Genomic DNA, 10267 nt, shown 5'->3' with positions numbered 1-10267 from the left:
GCAGCCTTCTGGGCTGCATTAGAAAGAGCATTGGCCAGCAAGTTGAGGGAAGCGATCCCTCCCCTGTACTGAGCACTGGTTGAGACCACCTCTGGAGTGCTATGCCCAGTCCTGGGCACCCCAGTAAAAGAATGGTATGGACATACTGGAGCAAGCTCAGTGGAGGACCACAAAGATGATTAGGGGATTGGAGCATCTGACAGACAAAGAGAAGCTGAGAGAGCTGGGACTGTTCAGTGCGGAGAAGAGAAAGCTCAGGGGAGATCTTACTAATGTCTGTAAATACCTGATGGGTGGAGAGGTGAACAAGACAGAGCAGACCCTGCTCAGCAGTGCCCAGTGACAGGAGAAGAGACAATGGGCACAAATTAAAATACAGGAAATTCCATTTACACATAAGACAGACATTTTGAAAATGAGTGATCAAACGCTGGAACGGGTTGCCCAGAGTTGATGTGGAGTCTCCATCCTTGGCAACAGTCAAAATCTGACTGGACACAGCCCTGGGCAACCTGCTATAGTTGGCCCTTTTTTGGCCAAGGGAGTTGGACTAGACGATTTCCAGAGGTCCCTTCCAATCTGAACAATTCTGTGAGTAATGGTGTAAAGGAGAAAGCAGAAAGAAAGAAGACTTTTTTTTTCCCCTTTTGTCATAGTTGTATCACTTTAAGAAATATATGATTATCCTTTAGAAATTACACAATACTAAAAAGTATATTATGTATTTTAAAATTTAAATGGTAAAAAAAACCCACTAAGGCATGTTTGACGTGTAAGTATACAAATATATTATTTCTGCTTCTAATCTTAATAATCAATTTAAATTTCTTCAAAACAGTGAAAAATACTAAACTATCTTGTGTCAAGTTTATACTTAAAATATTACCTGTACCCTTACTTTGGGTGAATCTGTTTATACAATATGCCTGTGACTGTTCTTCCTAGATGATGCCAAATGCTGGCAAGACTGCAACAGCTTACGGTAGTTAATAGATTATTTGGTTTGTGTTTATCAGTAATTTATGTTATAAATTAGTGTGAAGTCTCACATATTTAGACTTTCACAAAGTACCTCACATTCACCTATTGTTAAAGCAATGCAAAGAAATGCAATAGAGTTTAATTTTTCATTTTACACTGTAAAGTCATGAACATAAAACTATTCATCGGAATGAGAAGAAAGAAAAAAATGCTTTAAAGAGCAATGTATGAATCTTCTTTAAGTCAGTTCTGTAATTTTATTATAGTAGTGGCTAAAAATAACTAAAATTGGGACTACTGTGAACTACAGATTTAAATAAAAGTGGAAGCCCAATTTAATGCTTAAAAGTGCATCAGTTAAGCTGACAAAATAGACAAAAGCTAGCATGAGTACACACATGTATTCATCAGTTTATCCTATATGGTAGGTGCACAAGCTGATCTGATGCATTTCACTTCTTCTGTCACTAAGATATCTAGGTCCACAGTGTCCGTGATGGGTCTGCTCTTGTTACTTCTGTAACAGTGTGTAAATCAAGTGCCAAACATTTAGAAATACGTAACATACAACATAGGTTATCATTGGATTAGTTAATGAACGTCTTAATTTTTAATGCTGTATTTATTTAACGGTTTATTTTCCTGTTTATTCTAATACGTAAAAAAAATAGACATCTAGCACAGCTCTCATGAAAGAGAATAAAATCTCCTAGCACGCCACTGCCATGACTTACTAGAATGTTCTTTTAATGCTGTTTGTAGGTTATTTCCATATTCTAAAGTATGTTAAACTTTTGATTCACTGTAGGTTGTTCTTGTTACAGGCAAAACCCAATTTTAATAGTTCATTCAATATTTTCTTCTGTGTGTTCATTTGTTATTTACTATACACACTTGGAAGTCTGGACTCCATAACGTATGCAGAGTGTCAAACTGTGTTTCTGTTAAGTAGGAGAACATGGGCTTCACAGAAGAAGTCTGCACATTATCTTCAGGATGTAGAACTCTGTGCCCGGCTTTTTCTGTAAGGAGGTCTACAATGGATTGGTATGAAACTAGTGGATTAATGGATTAGTTGTTAATCTCCGCAGCTGACCTTGCCATGGGGAGATGTCTTATGAGATTCAGAAGCTTGACAATTGTGTAAGCTACCAGAAGCTCACTAATATTTAGATGGAGGGAGAGCATTTTACTGTAATGTAAAACAATGAATTTTGCATTAGTTTACAGAGGTTTCTTGGGATGCTGATTTAGTTGAAGATCTATATACTATCATGTCAGTTTTTTCTCTAATAGTTCTGAAATAGCGTGTGGCCACCATTAAGGTGTGTTAATGTAATTATCTGAGTGTATATTTACGACTTCGTATTTGTTTTAGCATTTATTTGCTTGTAGTGACATAAAATGGCCTATCACATGAAGATAAGTGTTGACAGCACTTATATTAACATACTATGAAAGAATCTATGGCTCAGTTCTGCTGCAACACATCATTAACAAAATTTCTATTGGCCTGAACAGTGACAAATGACAGTTTAACAGGAGTTCCTTGCTAACCCAAATAGAGTTGTCCTTCAGGAGTGCATCTCTGCACCCAGGGTGAAGGGCTAAATAAATCTTAAATGTGTATTTGATTCAAGAATGCAAATTTAGCAGTAAATATTGAAGTCTAGTAGTTTTCTTTCAGATGTCTCAGCCAGAATAATCAAACTGATTTCTCTACTGGAATTCTGGTTCAGATGTTTTAGAAAATACTAATAAATATCTAAAGCCATTATTCGTTTTTTTTTCTCCTGAGCAAAGATAATGTTAATGCTTACAGCATTTCCTCTACCAAATTTTCTGTGGAAAGGTTTGTCTTCAGAATCAGAACAATGTTTCATTTGGAGACAGTGAGCTTTAAGTGGACTTACAACCCCTAAAATGGTAGCTTTAAGATGAGGCCCTTCCTGTAGCTTATCTATAGCACTGTAAATGCAGTTCTGTCCTAACTAAATTGCAAAGAAGGTTAAGGCAAGATAGCTCATGAGTGTACATACTGGCTCCTATTCAATCAATGTAATGGTTTTGCTGAGCAAAAGAGAGAAATATTGTTTGGATTTTTTCAACAGGATATCAACCACACAATAAAATGATGTGGCCTTGTAGCATAATGTAAGATTGTATGCTACAGAAAGCTCTAATTTCATGCCATTGTGGCAAATAATTAATTTACACCATTCTTTCTCAGATGTGAGAAAGATAAAATCTTAACACTTAAGCAGCATTTTGTAGTCTTTTATTAAGTTCTTTCTTAGATTTCCCTGCTCATGAAATTTCGCAGTAGATCAAGTTGCAGAATCTAGAATTACTCACTAGGAACAATCCAAGTTACTGCATCTTGATGGCTACGCTGCTAAAATAATATGAGACTCAACCTCAGCTTATTTTCATCCCCCTTGCTTTTTGCAGAACTGCTGGTTGTGAGAATTCATAGACCACTTCAAAATCCTGGCTGCTGCATCGTTCTAGGATTTGCAACATTTCCTCCTCTCCGTCAGTCATAAATAAGAGTGCCACTTTCAACCTCACTGTGAAGGATTACATCTCTTATGAGCTTTTACTGGTTTTGAAAATTATTGTGTAGGTTCTCTGTAAAGTAGTGTGACTTTCCAGTAATTGGCAGTGGATCTTCACACAGATGATTCAGGGTGGAAAGTCTACAAGTGGTAAAGTGGATCAGAAGAAGTCATAGAAGAGCATAGGATGAGTAAGAGGTCACTACTACCGTAGGCCACCTTGCATTCTTAGGAAGTAGCCCAGCTAATGCAACATAATGCAACTTCACTGTTGGAAGTTTTGTTACTGGTTCTGGTGTGGAGCCAAGGCTCCACCTGTACCAAATGATTGCATTGGATTGTAATAATGTCCTTGCTATTGTAATGTTTAATTGTAAAATTAATTTCTTAATTTGTTATTTTGAAAACCAGATTGAAGAGCAATCAGTAGTCCTGATAAAATTTTCACTGGGAGGTTTTTGTGAGTAAATATGGAAGATTTCACACTTTATTGCTGCGGTCAAAAGGTGAGTGTTCCAGACTGCTGTCCCCTGGGCAACATCATGAGCCATGTTTAAACTCAGTAATGAAAAGGAAATCTGAGCACCCTGATCTAGTAAAGTGTATAAACACCTGATTAACTTTAAATGTGTTAGAGAGATCGTTGATAAAGCAGGGCTAAAGCAGTCGTGCGTTCCTGGATTTGAGGGCTAGCGCTTAAACCCTCTTCAGTTAGCACAGTCTCCATTTCATGTATAATGTTATGTCCATGTTTTCACATGCGTAAATCATTTTGTAATGACCTATTAGACAATTCTCTAAAACTGTAGTTAAGTAAGAGTAAAGTTTAGTAAAACGTGAAGACTCTCTTCTTAATACCTGGATGTAAACGTTTGCTTGGTCTAACTTAGTGTGACTCAAGCAGGGATTGCAAATATTTAATTCACAAGCAAATTTGAATTTACCAAAAATTGGCTGAGTGGGTGATTTGAAAAGTAAAGTACTTCAAAAGATTTTGACATTAAGAGCTTCAGCTGTGCTGTGGCCAGATGCAAGGGTGGATTCAATTATGTTAATGGTAATGATATTGTTACAAAGGACTCAGACTTTGATTTCTTTTACTGAAGTCACAACTGAAATGATTTCAGCGTTATTAGTGCTAAACAATGATGAGTGGTTAACACAGCTAGAAAAATATTTTAATAGGTGCTTTTGTTTATGGGTTCTGTGGAAAATGCGTCTTTTGACTTTCACAGGTAATTCATTTAAACAAGGCAAGGGTGTGTGTTTTGGGATTAAGGCATCACGTTGTTAATAAGTAACCCTGCAATGCAAAAATGTTAACAGATGATAGAATGTTATCCCCATACCTTGAGTCTGACTCCCTTTTGCACTTGCATGCCTTTGTACTGCAGCCAACCGAGGCAGAATGTTCTCTATACGTTGTTGTAAAAATCCGAACCCTCAGCACTCCCTTAAGAGACAAGAAGGACAATGCAGTGTGACATCCTTTCTATAAGTTTGTGGAGCCATCACATTCAGAGTTTGAATTGACTGATAGAGAAGGTACTTAGTGTTGGACTTGACTGTGAGACTTGGACTTACTTAGACTTACGTGTGTAACTCACAGGTTACATATGTACAGATTGGAAGGGGGGCATTTTGATCGAGTGGAGTTGCCTTTATTTTTATAAATGTTCGTGCTTTGTTTGACACTATTGACCTCTGCGTTCAGTGTTAAAATTAGTGCAGCACAATAACATTATTCTAAAATGAAAAAAACCCTACAACCTTTATTGTACAATGCCACCATACATGGAGTTACAAGTGTGAAATCCATAACGTTTTGGTCCTTTTTGTTAAGATAGTGATCAGGCTAAGAAGAAAAGCTCTTCAGTTTCCCCTTCACATTGATACATGCGCATTCACCTTTAAATAAGTTACTGAAAGCTATGTAGAATATTTATCAGTACCCAGGAGGAAAGGGAGATGACTCTGGTATGCCTGAGTTCAAAGAGCCCTTCAGATACCGATATAAATCCACAGTTCAGCCTTCGCTAGCAAAATTGTGACCAAGTTACAGAAGATGGGTCCCAGGAATTCCTGTGGTGTTCTTGCTAAGTCGGTGCTCTAGTTTAAAGGGCTAATACCGAGGTCTTTTATATCCACTGTTCAGAAGTGATTTCTCTGTTTGTTAGGATGTCTGTTCCAGTTGAGCATAGCTCACAGTGTGTTGAGTTAGGCAATGACAAATGTGTAAAAGGACATGTGCAAGTTTGCAGAAACAGTTTCCACACCAGATGTAACTGTCAGGGATGTAGGAAACAAAGATGAGAGGCAGAAGGCAACCGAGGTTGCCACTGTGACTGGGCAGAATACGTTACCTATTTTGCATTATTTATTTCATGTAACATAGACATGTACACAATGTTGAACTGGAACAAGAGAATTATTGTGCTCATCCAGTACCTTTTTTTTGTGCCAACCTATACACAGTTTGTCAGAGGTGTATCAAAATTATCCCAAGCCAAGCGTGAATGACAACAGCTTGAAGTACCCTCATCAATAGAATCTAGACAGTATGATATTTATTAAGCTCAGTACCAAAGCTGCTGCACTGATACAGGGTTGAACATTAAGGCACTTGTTTATACTGTTCCAGGCTATTGCAGCTGACACAAACTGTATGAAGCTTCCTTGTTTCCTTGCATGTACTTCAACCTCAAATGACTTTCCAGAACTTAGTACTGTTTCATATCCAAATTCTTGTACTCCTCAGGAAGGAAAATGGGAGTGTAAGTCTGTTTAATTGTACCAAGATTCTTGGTGTAGGGGAAGTGGGTAATATGACCCCAATGAATTTAGCAAGGAAATTGTTCTCATACTGGTTTAATATGCTAGTAGTACAAACAGTTATGGGAACTATAAATTGAAGAAACTCCAGGATCCAGGTGCTGCTGATGTTTTTTCTCTTTTTCTTTTTTATTTTTTCTTCTTGTTTTTCTTTAGACTTGAAGTTGTTATCGAACTATTTGTAAAAAGTCCATGCTTAAATGCTGACCATGGAACTATTTTCACTTCCATATTGGTTAAGCTGAACAGCTTTGAAAATTGGTAAGACTTTATGTGATCTCCTGAATGTAGTGGATATGCTGGTCATGTTTCATGAAATTCCAACACAAACAAATCTTTGAAAAAAACTTCCCTAGTTTTTTGTTATTTCAGGTGGTCTGGGTGTGTTGCTCATACATAAAATTATTAGAGTTCTTCTAAGACTGCTTCAGAGGTATAATATTTCAAGATTAAAATGCTTAAACAGGAGTAAGGCAACTAAGCTTCAACATTATGCATTTAAAACTATTGAAAAGTGGCATTGCACCTTCCAACTTACCCTTAAGCCTTTGATACTTTTAAAGCATAATCTGGTAAAGCAGTTCAGATGTTGGTATGCCTAGTTCAGTATTTTGGATGGTGATTTATTGTTAAATTTACTGTAGTTGCCAATAAATTTACAGAATTTGTCCTCCCTTAGACCTTGCTGTTGAAACTGTTGTGTTTTTATAGAATAACTTACAATTACTAATGACTCCAGAGCCAATGACCTAGAAAATAAGATATATGAGTTTAGTCTCTGATCCATGAACTTCTACTTATAGATGAGAAGTAAAATACTTCCAGCAGAAAGGATTAAACATCTCCAGGTAATATATTCTTGTTTGACCACTAGATTGCTCACCTGAATACCCATGGGAGAAATGAATGGAAATCACTGGCGGGATTGTGTTGACTATTGGGAAATAAAGGAGTTTAATTTTTTTTCAGAAGTTTTGTGAAAAATCTTGTTAAATCTTATGTTATTTATAGTAACAAATCAAATGGTTTTATGTCAAAAGTTTAATGTTGAGTGAACAATGTTTTAGGCTTTTGGCCTTGATAAGCACAGTTTTAGCGTGGATTTGGCTGCAGTTTGAATGATATATTGGGGAAAGAATTGAGGTGGGAAAATGTAGTTCTTCTACTGATGATAAAAACCTGATTATTTTTACAACTGTGTCCTGTAGCATTTAAGTTACAGTTAGGGTTTTGCTGCACACAGCTGATTGGCAGGATACGAATGCGTAGATGGTGACTCGTATTTGTGCACTTCAACTTGTGTTTCCCTGTGTGGTCAACAGAGAGGCTAGCTAGGGAGAGAAATAGGATTAATTAGCATTTTGACTTCATTTGTAATACAAGTATTGCAATACTGTACTACTTTTTTCTTTTAATTTTGAACATATTTAATTGTAAATGATGTTTAAATCCTATATAAAAAGAGTTTGCAATCTGAACTTTCTAGACCAAATCACTGGTAAACAAAAGACACACCTCACAAGTTAACAATACGATCTACAAAGTGTATCCAGGGATTCGTTTGTTTTCTTCTTCCTTCTGATACTATGAAGGATTTTTGTTCTGTTTTATCTTGGGACTTTTTCAAGAGTAGAAACATGTATGAAATTATATTTTTATTTGCATAAAGATTTTAAATGTACTTCTCTTGGAGTCTTAATATATATAATGTTTGTTTTTATATATATGAAAAACATTTGGCTAAGTTTTAGTGTTGCTTCAGTTTCTTAACACAAAAGGGAAGTAAAATGAATAATTATAAGCTTTTGAATCAAGATCTCAAAAAGTAATTCTTGTCTAGCTGTGTATAGTTTGTAGAATTACACAGTATACTCTTTAATTAACATTGAGACAATATATAGTGGGTAAAGAATGCTGTCTTGTGATGAAATCAAAGAACTTAGTTTAAAACTTCTGAGTTGATATCTCTAACTCTGACTCTTTGTTAGATCTAGGACAAGCTAAGTAATGTCTCCCTGCCAAAGTTAGAGCATGTCTGAAAGCTGCTAGCTTTCATAAATTAGCACTTTTGATTGCCACATGAAAACATACATATGAGACAGGGTGTAGGAGACTTGGTTACACTGAATAGCTGACTGATAAGGGAGACTTTCAATTGTCTGGCTTTTTTGTAATGGCTAGTGTGTACAGTATTACTTTAACTGCACTGATGATCCATTGCTATAAGAGACACTGTCTCAAACAGATGCAATTAAATATTATCTAGAAACCAGATCACTACATGTTTTCCACGACTTTGGTTTAATTTGTTTCTATCTTTGCTGCTATGTTGTTGTTCTTGATTATGAGTTAAAAGGTATGCTCTGCTAAGCAACTAATTGCACTTTGGCAATATAAACTTTTTAAAAAGCTAAGAGGTGTAATAAAAGCTTATTGGTAGAGCATAAACCAAGCTCAGAAAATGTCTGAAACTAACATTATAAGCCAGAAGTGCTTACTCTTTGGAGAAAAAAAAAAAGAAGAAGAAGAAGAAGAAGGGAAAAAACCCATTGTCAATAAAGAAAATTATAACTAATTGTAGTGTCCAGTACTACATAAATAAGTAGTATATACAGAGCAGTTATTGCTTCGTAAAAGTTTTCCTCCCTCTTGCCACTTACAAAGCATGGTAACTTTTCTACACTTTAAGTCCACCCCAAATTCCTTCCTTTGGTAGTGTTTTTAGAGGAAGAAAAAACAAAAACCACAAGGCAAAAAAGAAACAACCACTCAACCAATCCCATATGAAACCTTGACTCACTGCAGCCTGAGGCATAGTTCAGAATGCAGCTTTTTGGAAAGACAAGTTCTTCCTGTTGCTGGAGAAGGGAGGGGAGGGATGAAAGTGTGTGTCATGGATTTCCAATGCAACTTGATTTGCAACATCAAGAATTGGTCTCAGTGCTGTGTACTTTCAAGAGTGGTTTTAAGTGCTGTTTTTTTCCCTGGTTGATCAACTTTTGATATGCCTTAAAGTGGGTGAATTTTGAGAAATTGCTCATCAGTTTAAATCAGATATGCCTTTCCTAAAATTTATCTCAAATAATTGGAGACAAAGGAAAAGTGAAAGTTGCTTGGGTTCAGTTTCATCTCGCCTAACTTGAGACACCTAGTCCCACTAAGTTCTTTTATATCAGTGAACAGATATTGGCATGCTTGAGGTACAGCAACAGTCTTTGAGAAAGGCAAATTAAGTTCCAGAAGTGTGTCTTTGTTTCCATTAGATATAACTGCTGTCTTGGAGGATATCTACCATGCAGGTCTCTGCTGCTTGGTCAGGTTTATCCTATCTGTGCCATTTCTGTTCACAGCTTTTGTAGCATTAGCTGCGTCTTGAGATAAACTGTCTGTTACTATTGAAACTGTCACAACTTCATTTTGAGTCTTGTATTTGGCATTTTTTTCATTAAAATCCTGAATTGAGTTTTAATCTCACTTTCATTTAAAAAAAAACACCTCACCTCAAAATACTATGAAAACAGAGAAAGTTTAGTGTTGTGATTTGTAAGCTAATGCCCCAATAATTTACTGAGAATCAACTCATGCTTTTTGGTGAGCAACATACTGGTCAATCCAAACTACATTTCTATTTGTTTGGGTTCCAGTTCCTCCCAGACATAAGTTGCACCTGTCTATCAGATTTTAGCTGTAGTAACTAACATTTGCACTGTCAGTTGGAGAAAACCAAGAAGCAGGTCCTTGAAGTATAAAGACATAATTTGCCTAGATGGTTCTGTAGGTTTCTGGTAGGACAGAAGACTTACTAGCAGCCTGTATATCCTCAGTCCTTACAGTTTCTAGCATCACTTTGAGCAGGACAAATGAAGAGTATGGGTTGTGCATCGCAGCATTGTATG

Source organism: Tauraco erythrolophus, chromosome 6 (assembly GCF_009769465.1).
Source record: "Tauraco erythrolophus isolate bTauEry1 chromosome 6, bTauEry1.pri, whole genome shotgun sequence".
Lineage (NCBI taxonomy): Eukaryota > Metazoa > Chordata > Aves > Musophagiformes > Musophagidae > Tauraco > Tauraco erythrolophus.
This window is presented reverse-complemented; position numbering follows the sequence as displayed.